This window comes from Nomascus leucogenys, chromosome 6, assembly GCF_006542625.1.
Source record: "Nomascus leucogenys isolate Asia chromosome 6, Asia_NLE_v1, whole genome shotgun sequence".
In the NCBI taxonomy this organism is placed as follows: Eukaryota; Metazoa; Chordata; class Mammalia; order Primates; family Hylobatidae; genus Nomascus; species Nomascus leucogenys.
This window is the reverse complement of record NC_044386.1, coordinates 110,065,430-110,076,434: the sequence shown is the minus strand read 5'-3', so window position 1 is coordinate 110,076,434 and position 11,005 is coordinate 110,065,430. Positions and strand designations below refer to the sequence as shown.

General features: G+C 38.8%; 1 long non-coding RNA gene across 1 annotated transcript; it reads left to right on the top strand.

Annotated features, from left to right (window-relative positions):
• Window positions 1-356: 356 nt before the first annotated feature.
• LOC115835408 lies at window positions 357-9,652 on the top strand. The gene is made up of 4 exons (XR_004030371.1): window positions 357-400; window positions 3,897-4,064; window positions 5,444-5,630; window positions 9,296-9,652. It is a non-coding gene; the product is annotated as an uncharacterized LOC115835408 (long non-coding RNA).
• The last annotated feature ends 1,353 nt before the right edge of the window (window positions 9,653-11,005 follow it).

Sequence of the window (11,005 nt, the reverse complement as noted above, 5' to 3'; positions counted from 1 at the left end):
TTTGAAACTCAACTTTGCAATGCATTAAAAAAGAAAAATGCACAACCTAGTGAATGAGAAAATGAAATGTGTGTATTAAAGAGATATGTAAATCATCAGTGCCAGGCACTCTTCTAAGCCATCTAAATACAGTAACTTCTCTAACCTGGTTGAGACAAGTGCTATTACACAAGAGGGTTCTGCAACACTAAGACGTTATATAACTTCCTTGAGGTCACGTGGCTAGCAAACAGCTGACTTGCCATTTGAAAAATAGGTAGTCTTTCCCAGATCTCTCTGCTATACTGCCTCATGTAGCTGGTTTTCCAGAAGTATTTGTTGGATGGACAGATGAAGAAAAGAGAAGAAAGGAAGAAAGGATGGAGGGCTTAGCTGAGGGACACCTCCTAAAACCAATCAAGTAATTTCCTATTTTTTCTAATTTGGACTTATCACAAAGCCTTCTAATTATAATTTGACTTTTCTGTGCATCAGCCCATTGTGGGGATGGGTGGAGAAACTATGTAATCAGGCCAGTTCATCTGTTTATTCTACTGGAAATAAGAGTGCTCATGGCAAATTAACAAATTCACATTGATGTTTGTTTACCAGTCTCTAAACTTGGTTAATGTGAGTCAGTCCACAGGAGGAACCCACACTGGGAAATTGAAAGTCAATTTCCCATTCCCCAGATTAATTTTGAGACTTCCCTACAACCTAGTATAGTTCCTTGTATGAAGTATATGCTAAATTAATGTTTATTTGCATGTTGAATTGAATTGAATTTCCATTTCCTAATGCACAAAAAAAGTAAAGAAAATGCACAATCTAGTGAATGAAAGAACAAAATGTGCATGTTAAAGGGGTATGTAAATCTTCAGTGCCAGGCACTCTTCTAAGCCATCTATGTACAGTAACTTCTTTAATGTGGTTGGGATGAGTGCTATTATACAAGAGGGCTCTAGGGGCTTCCAACCCACATTTGGAAGACAAGCCAACTTTAACAGCCTATAAGATTAGACTGTGGGCCATGGTGAATCTACCTTGGTAATACCAACCTTTGGAGTCTGTACAGCCTGCCAGCCTGCCTATCACAGAAAAGACCCAAGCTATCCTTCCACTTCCCTTAGGGCCAGTACCTTGTTTGTGTATTACCCAACCTCTGTTGCAAAGAGCACTCACCCTGTGAGATTCTCTGTGAAGAAAGAGTCAAATAATTCACTTTAGAAAACCAAACAAATGTTTAAATCCTTAAAAAAATTATTCAGATAAAATTCAACACTTCCCAAACTTCTTATCAACAGAACCATTTTTTTCCACATAACTTTCATTAATGTATACTAGAATAGTAATTCCTCTGGCCTAATTCAGTTCAACATGCAAATAAACATTAATTGAGCATATACTTCATACAAGGGATGATACTAGTTTCCAGGAAAGTCTCAAGATTAATCTAGGAGATGGAATTTATATTTTGAATGCTCAAGGTAAGATACTTTTATCTTGTTGAATTTAATCTTCACCAAAAAAATCTCTGAAGGAGACATTGTTAGCCTCATTTCACAGTGAGGAGACTGAGATTCAAAGAGAGGTCAAGTCTTTTGATCAGTGCCACCCAGATTTGAAGCCTGGGTTTGAAGCCATGTTTGATTTCACTGTAGATTAGATACTCTTAGAGTTCTTTAACATAGACCTTTTCTTAAGTAACTTGCAATATTGGGTGGAATATAAGACATGTACATGACTGTGTAACAGAAGCTAGAAAATGCAGAGAGGGACAGAAAGTGTGTTTTAAGGCATTCAGAGGAAGTTGACATTACTTTCATCTGGAAAGATTCAAGAAAGATTTTATTTGTGATATGGCATTTGAGTGGAGACTCAAAGGAAAATAAAAATAACACCATGTGGTAGAAATACTGAAATAAATTTGGAAAATCTTCACCTGTATCCAGAGAGAACCGCCAAAAACTTTTATCAGGGTAAATGTTGTTCTCTTTGAAAAAGTAGTAGAATCGTTGTGTACCTAACAGTCCAAAACAGGATGGTACAGAGGTAGACAGGAAGTCCCTGACTTCAAGATGGTTCACAATGCAGTACAACAACCTTCCCTGAATACTACCACTGGAAGCACAGAGGAGGTCTAGCTTGGCTTCAAGTGGAACAAATTATGAAGAGCTTCCTGGAAGACAAAGAATTTAGATTGGAGATGGATTTGCACACAAGATGCTAGAGAAGATCATTCCAAGCAACAACAACAAAAATCCATAGACAAAGTCAAAGAAATAGATAAAAATGAAACATTGAAACTAGCCAGGACAGTCTGGAATTTGGAATAAGTGCCTGTGTGGCCAAAGCACAAAGATCACAAGGCATTCGAGTTCTGGATCCTCCACCATTCTTAACCGGACCAATTCTGCATTTATCTGTTATATTTTGATGTTCTGTATAATGTTTTGTTTTTATTAAAAAGGATTGTTTTGCTTAACAAACAGCTCAAAGCTGGAGCTTGGTCGTAGGAATTGGTTGTTAATGGTAGACAAGATCAGAGGAAGAACGTGACTTGCTAGGGAACTAATAGAAACGATCTCAGCTTGAGTAAAATATTAGGGTATGAGCTTCCCATTAACAGGAATTTTGTTTAATGGCCTTAAATGTCATGCCACGGATTCTTGGTGATTTCGTAGGTAATGGGTAGCATTATTTTTTAAATAAGCATGTAAAATAGAGAAAAGTGCCTCACAGTTGGTCATATCCAATACTTTCTTGCTGGAGAATATTCTATGATCTAGAGCTATGGAATCACTCTCCCTTATAATTTGCTGTTTGTCACACCCATAATCTTTGTGTGCCAGCAAAAACAAAATGAGGCCAGGTCACAGTATTCCTGTATGTCCTTCTTTATCAGACAATAGTTACTTCTCAGCCATTATTACTCCAGCGAGAAAGAGAGGACCAATGTTATAAAATAGAGGACTATCCAGCTAAACTAGTGAGCATCACAGGAATATACTAGGATACAAAATTTACCATTTTTAATGGTAAATTAATTTACCCTCCTCTGTACTGAATTCCTTAGATTAAAATGGAGAATAGATATCTTTAAAAAGAAAAGAAACTGTGTAACCTAAGTTTACATTTTTCTCTATGAGAAAAGTGCTTGCTAGGGAACTAATAGAAACTATGTCAGCGTGGGTAAAATATTACGGTATGAGCTTCCCATTAACAGGAATTTTATCTTATCTATTCTAGCATTCCCACTATCTAATTTAGTGGTGTTCCATAAATTATCATGATTAAAAGGGTATCAGTAATGGAAAAATTCAGTGCCATTTGGCTCTAGACACACTTTAAGAATTGCTACCAAATAACTGGGATATCGCGAGTAGGAATATAAATTGCTATTTCAGTTTCAAACAGGCTATCTCTGGGGGATGAGAAAATGTCATAATGAATAGCAGCAGAACATCCCAGCAGGGTTCCAAAATATTGAGATTTCAACCCATGAGCACCAATGCCAATATTAATCAAGTCACCTATATGAGAAAATTTCTTCTCTGTTTTGAAAGATCATATTCAAAGCTGAATAAAAAGCCAAAATCAGAGGACAAATGAACCAGTTTTCAATCCTAAGAAACATGAATTTTCAAGAAAAGTAAATTAAATTAACTGAAACATGAATTTTCAAGTGAAGTGCGTAGATCAGCTCAATAGTACAGCTTTGTTGTAAAATATATTCATTCTACAGAGAAATAGCTTGGCCATACCACATTCCAGCTGTATAGGTGTCCTGGTTATTTGCATATCATCTCTCCAACCCACACCCAGCTTCTCTATTCTCCTCCACTAGGCTGGGTATGTGCAAACTCCATTTCTGAGACTCTCCTGTCTCCTTACTTCCTGGTCGATTCTATCAACAGGAGGCACTGGCAAGAGATAAGAAGACTGGAAAAAGAGATTTCTGCTTCTGACACTAACAGAATGGCAGTTGCTGGAGATTGCTAAAGTGGTTTCATCTGGGTCATTCCGGAATTCTGGAATTGGCAGCCTGAGCCAATTCCAGACATAGTTGCAGCAGTACCTCATTGGTGGATTCAGGACTGACTTCTCCAGTGTCCTCCTCTGAGTATTACCTTCTCCTGCTTTTACCCTCCAGCCCTCCAATTTCTTTGTCACCAGCTTCCTGACTCTTGATGGAGCCAGTGGCTATCTAACCCTTCTGAGTTGCAGTTTCCTCAGTTCTGAAACTGGGTTAATTAATACACAAGGATAAGAGGGTATGAAATTAAGACTTACAGAAATCCTCTGCACTAGAAAGGTGGTAGTAATCCCCTATGTAATTCAAATTTTAAAAAATAATAATAAATGTAAAAAATCCATAAAATTCTGATTTTTAACAGAACTACTATTTTAATGCTATTTTTAAATATCAAAAAATATATACATATTGGTGCCCTTGTTTTGCTATTATCCTAATTACATACTTTGTCTACCTATTGTGTACCAACCTATTATAGCATCCACTTTATAGGGTAGTTTGGGGGACTGGTAATAAAGTACATAAAGCTCCTAGGACAGTGCCTGTCCTGTAATAGGCACTAAATACCTGGCAGCAATCATTATTTTTGTGTAGATGATTTTAACAGCTAATCATATTTTCTCTGATACTTCCTTCACTTTCTAATATCACTGTTAGTACGACATCTCAGATTATACCATCATTATACCTCTTCACAGATGAGGTCTCTACCTCAAGTAGAGATTATACAGATAATAGCAGAAATCTCTCTTGATTCATTAAAATGTGTTACAAGCCATAAACAGGAAACCCTCTTCCTAATAAAATACATATAGCCTATTTAACCTTAAGGGGAAATTAACATTTATTGTTGCCTATTATATGTCAGGCAGTTTGCTAGGTACCTTCATCTGGATGATCTCATTTAGTCTTGTTAAACTAACTAGTCAGAAGAATATTTGCTTTATTAATTGCATGAACATAAACAAAGATAATGGGGACTGTCTATTTTAATTAACAAGTGACTAAGTATTATATTAGGAAGAGACTCACTCATGTAGCAAAGATTTTTTGCATGCTTACTGAGTGCCAGAAACTGTACTAGAAACCAAGGATACAGAGATTAAAATAAAAAGCCACAACGGAACTGACTCTTCCCCACCCCAGCTGCTTGAATAGTGGCTGCCAAAGGCTCACAGGTGGCTTCAGCCAAGGGAAGCAACCTCATCCAGAAAAGCCTGTGAGGTCACGCCTTCCTCCACAGCCAGCCCAGGCCAATGACATATGTGGTACAAAAAGCTCAGCCCCTTGCCTCAAGGTGGGGCAAGTCTACAGTGTTATTTACATTTCAGAGCACCCCAAGAAATCATAGTGCAGTTAGACTCCAGCCACAACATCTTTGCTTAGCTTCTTCCTCTAGCCTGTCCTGCTTTCCTCCTTTCCTTCCAGGTTGTCCCTGAGAGCACTCCTTCAACGACTCACTCAACAAGAATCCCCATTCCAGGCTCTGCTTCTAGGGAGCCTGGCCTCATCTGTCTTCAAGGAGCTTTCTGCCTAGTAGAGAACCATACCTGTAAACATACAAACAAAATGTAAATCATAGTGTGAAGTCATGAATGTGAATGTACAAAACACCGTAAGTGCACAGAAGAAGCAGCATGGCAGAATCAGCACTCAACTCCATGCCCATGATACATGGGTAAAAGCAAGATTAAATATCCATCCCAAATTCAAGTACAGTAAGGCATAGATCCTACAGCAGAGGTCAGCAAATTTTTTAATGAACATATAGTAAGCTTTCTAGACTTTTCAGGGGCATAGGAGAAATTATGTGTATTTTCTAAGTACTTACAGAACCATTTCAAATGTGACCTCAGGCAGCTGACTAGACTTGACCTGTGGGCATATCTAGGACAGCGTTTTTCAAACATTAATATGCATAGCAACCACCAGATGATGTTGTGAAAATAGATTCTCATCTGGTAGTTTTTTTTTTCTTTTTTTTTGAGACGGAGTCTCATTCTGTCGCCCAGGCTGGAGTGCAGTAGCGTGGTCTCGGCTCACTGCAAGCTCCGCCTCCCAGGTTCATACCATTCTCCTGCCTCAGCCTCCTGAGTAGCTGGGATTACAGGCACCCACCACCACGTCCGGCTAATTTTTTGTATTTTTAGTAGAGACGGGGTTTCACCATGTTAGCCAGGATGGTCTCGATCTCCTGACCTCGTGATCCACCCGCCTCGGACTCCCAAAGTGCTGGGATTTCTAATAAGCTCATAGGTGATGTTGATGCTGTTGGTCCACGGTCCACACATCAAGAAACAAGTCTCTAGAGAGATAAGTATGGTAAAAAGAGAAATCCTAAAAGAAAAACAATTGAGCAAAGCTGCAGGAGTTTTAGGAGCAGAGGAAGCAATAACAAGGGCTCTAGGCTGAGGTCAGAGGGAGTGCCAAGTAATTTAATTAATGGACATTTATTGACCATCAACTCACTTCAAATCATTGCTCTAAGTGCTACAAGGAAAGAGGCCAAGTTTTCACAATCTTGAGCATACTTTGTTAAAGAATCAGCTAGAAGACAGAGCAGCAGAGGAGGAAGACCTGTGTAGTCCACTGTGGCAGAGAGAGCCAATCACCCAGCAGAAACCTGATGCATCAAGGGCTCAAATACATATGAATAGAGGATCTCAACAAATAGATGCTTTATCTGCCCAGCAACTGCCTGTCTAACTTTATGTTGCCATAACCCTTGCTACTGATCTCTGTAGCCAAGGCTATTTCTTTTAAAACAACTACATAATCTTCATTTTTTCCTTTAAAAAACCTGTGTCTTCTTGTAATCCCAGCACTTTGGGAGGCCAAGGTGGGCAGATAACGAGGTCAGGAATTCGAGACCAGCCTGGCCAACATAGTGAAACCCCATCTCTACTAAAAATTAAAAAAAAAAAAAAATAGCCAGGCATGGTGGTGGGTGCCTGTAATCCTAGCTACTTGGGAGGCTGAGGCAGTAGAATCACTTGAACCTGGAAGGCGGAGATAGCAGTGAGCCGAGACTGCACCATTGCACACCAGCCTGGGTGACAGTGCGAGACAGACTCTGTCTCAAAAAACAAACAAACAAAAACACCTTCTTCTTCTTTTATCTCCCCGAATACACACATAGTTTACTATAGCATGTGTATTCCCATTGCAATGCTCTATTTCCAAATAAACATCATTTTCTTTTAAAAAAAAAAAATAGATGTTTCAGAGTCAGGCAAACCAAAGCACATAGATTTAAATTCCACTTTCAAATCTTGATTAGCTCTTTGGCCTAATATGTGTCATCTAACTACCCTGCTATGGTTTGAATGTTTGTGTCCCTCCAAAACTCACGGTAGAACTTAAACCTCAAGGTGGTGGTATTAAGATATAGGGCCTTTGGAAAGTGATTGCACTGTAAGGGTTCCACCCTCATACATGGGATTAGTATCATTATAAAAGGGCTTGAGGGAGTGAGTTTGTGCCTTCCATCCTTCCACCATGTGAGGACACAGCAAGAGGTACAATCTGTGAAGCAGAGAGCCAGCCTTCACCAGACACCAAATCTGCTAGTGCCTTGACCTTGGACTTCTAGCCTCCAGGACTGTGAAAAACAGGTCTCTACTCTTTATAAGTTACTCGGTCTAAGATATTTTTTTACAGCAATATAAATGGACTGAGGCATATTCTGAGCCTCAGATTACCATGCTGAACATGCAGGTATCAACTTCAGCGAGGCATTACAAAGATTAAATGAGATAGGATACATAGAGGCAGCTGGCACATAACAGCTGAATGAAGATTGGTTTCCCACTTTTTCTTCCCTTGCTAAAGACACTGGCATAGTCATTTGCTTGTGAAATGTGTGAATATGGAACCAGTGGTTTTAAGAGAGGATTGTACAATTCATATGACTATATAAGCTCTCTCTGGAAGAATACCCAGTAAGTTGAAAACACTGATGGCACTGAGACAGGTTAATGAATGAGTAGAGAACAAGGATGAGAGAAAAGCTTTTGTATATCTTGATTCTTTCTGATGTACAGATTTTGCTTATCAAAAAATGGAATTACAGGGCCAGGCCACGATGGCTCATGCCTGTAGTCCCAGCACTTTGGGAGGCCAAGGCAGGCGGATCACCTGAGGGCAGTTGTTTGAGACCAGCCTGGCCAACATGGGGAAACCCCATCTCTAATAAAAATAGAAAAATTAGCCAGGCATGGTGGAGCACACCTGCAGTCCCAGCTACTCGGGAGGTTGAGGTGGGAGAATCGCTTAATCCCAGGGGTCAGAGGTTGCAGTGAGCCAAGATTGCAGCACTGCACTCCAGCCTGGGTGACAGAGTGAGACTTTGTCTCAATTTAAAAAATAAAAATGGAATACACACACAGGCACATGCACACACATGCTGAGTGGATAAGTGATACAGATTTAGGAACATAAGTCTATTAGCAACAGGTATGAGTGAATGTAGACTTCAGCATAAAGTTGTACTTCTGTCCAGGAAACCAGCAAACTGTACTAAGGAGCTTTCTTTCACTTTTATTTCTAAATATCATCATACCTAAGAAAATCCATTAAGATTGATCATTCTAGAAGCTATGGAAGATAGTGTTAGTTGATTCATTCAGCACGTATGTCAACCCTGTTGTTTCTTGTTTTTCCTACTTTAAAAAAAATTGATTTTCCAGCCTTCCTTATAGTCAGAGGTGACCATACAACAGTTATGGTCATGTGACATCTGCAGAAAGCTGTTGGTGCCACCTCTTCTGTTTTATCCTTCTGTCTGTCATGCTGGCTTGATGCCTAGAGTTGCAACAACCATTTTACAACCATGAGAAAGAAAGCCCACATGCTTGGGACACTGAAGCAGAAAGAAAGAAAATGCTTGTGTTTCAATGGTATCAGTGAGCTGCCTCCTGAGAGCTACCTCTGTATCTCTTGTCTCATTAAAAAAAATGAATTCCCTATTTGTGTAACACTTTCTATTATATTTTTCTTTTAGTTATAGCCAAAATCAATATTTAATTACATAAAGAAGAATCAAGTTAAATAACTGGTGTTTCAGAGAAGGAAGTTCATGAGCAATGTGGAAGATAAAGAATCAGTTTCAGAAGGCTGATATCAGATTAGTTGCATCTGAAATATAACCAGAGTATATGTCCCTCTTATTTCTGTGATATGTGAACATAGTCCCTAAACAAATATATACATTTTTATTAGCCATCTCTGTTCTGCTTAATTTTAAAATTAGATTATCTGCCTTATTTTTCCCATTCTTAGAAACCTGAAGCAAAGGATGTATTACAAAGATTTTGGAGAATGCATGGAATAAAGGAAGGACTGAACAATTAAGCTATGGGAAGAACTGAAACACAGAAGTTCCAAGACCTCCAGAAGCTGGGGAATGGAAACATGCTTTCTATAGCATTGCCTAGCGTTGTGCAACTCTGACACTCTCTGTTTCTATGTATCTTAATTCAGGTTTTCCAATTATTAGAAGAATTAATCTAACTGAACCAACTTGGGTCAGATATCTCTATTTTGAGAGCATATAGCTATGTCCAGGGGACACAGTAGAACACATAGGCTTATCCTTGGGGAAACTAAACGGAGCTGAGCAACCATCGCAGTTTGTGTCTCCTACATTCCATCTGTTGACTGTGGTGGTTGTGTACACACACACAAATGTACACACAGACCCACACACACACTCTCTCTCTTCTTTCTCTCTCACTTCTCTATACTCAATATATATATTTTTCTCCATCTATCCATAATGCCTCAATTCAACTAAAAGTAATTAATCCATACATAATAACTAACATTCTTGTCTTCTTCTAAAATGGGAAATGACCTAAATTCATGCCCAGCTATTAAACAAGGTACGATATCATGATACCACATTTTTTTGAAATCAGGCTCCCTGGGTGATATCCATTTGTATTATATATTTGTAATAATTTCATTTGGGCATTCTGCAACTACACAGCCTATGAAGGGGAGAAAAGTTAGGGAATCAATACTAATATAAATATAGACCTAGCATAGGTTTAGTATGCAAAGAAATACAAGTGCAGATTTTTGTATTTGCTGCTGAAACTGGCCATGAGGTTTATTGTAGTCCATTCAGGTTGCTACAACAAAATGCCATAAACTCGATAGCTTATAAACAATAGAAATGTATTTCTCATGGTTCTGGAGACTGGGAAGTACAAGCTCAAGGTGCCGTCAGATTCGGTGTCTGGAGAGGATTGGCTTTCTGGTTCATAGATAGTACCTTCTCACTGTCCTCATGTGGTGGAAGGAAAGAGTTAACTCTCTGGGGTCTTTTTTTTATAAAAGCATTAATCCCACTCTTGAGGGCCCTGACTGTATGACCTAAGCACCCTGCAAAGGCCCCACCTCCTAAGACCGTCATATTGGTGATTCGGTTTCAGCATATGAATTTGGAGGCACACAAACATTCAGATTATAGCAAGGCTCTAGCTAGTATTTATGACTTCCATGTTATTCTTACCATTAGCCAGCAACTCAGCTATTCAGAATTATTTGCCCAGTGAAGTTACCCAATAATGTATTCCTAACTGGTCTAGGCCCTTAGTGTTTCAACTTATATAATGTTGCTGTACCTTCTGTTAATCTTTGCCATTGAGCATGGTAGTGTAAGGTGGTTTTTTTCTCTCCAAAGAATTGCTGTTAATATAACTCAACTCTACTACCCTGTGACCTCTGCATATTCCCTTGCAAGTTGTAATTGCCTATAAAAGAATATTTTGAAGTCAGGTATCTACCCCTTGGATAAATTGGCCAGAGGCCTCAGATGAAAAGGACATTCACCCCAGGAATGGTTATATACTGGTTTACCACCCCAGATTTTTCTAGGTAAATATCCTTTCTTAAACAGTGGTTATTTACAAGATTTGTGTATGAAGAATGTGAATTTTTTAATATAATAAAATTTTGTCAGCATCCAGTTTATTCTTACATAAA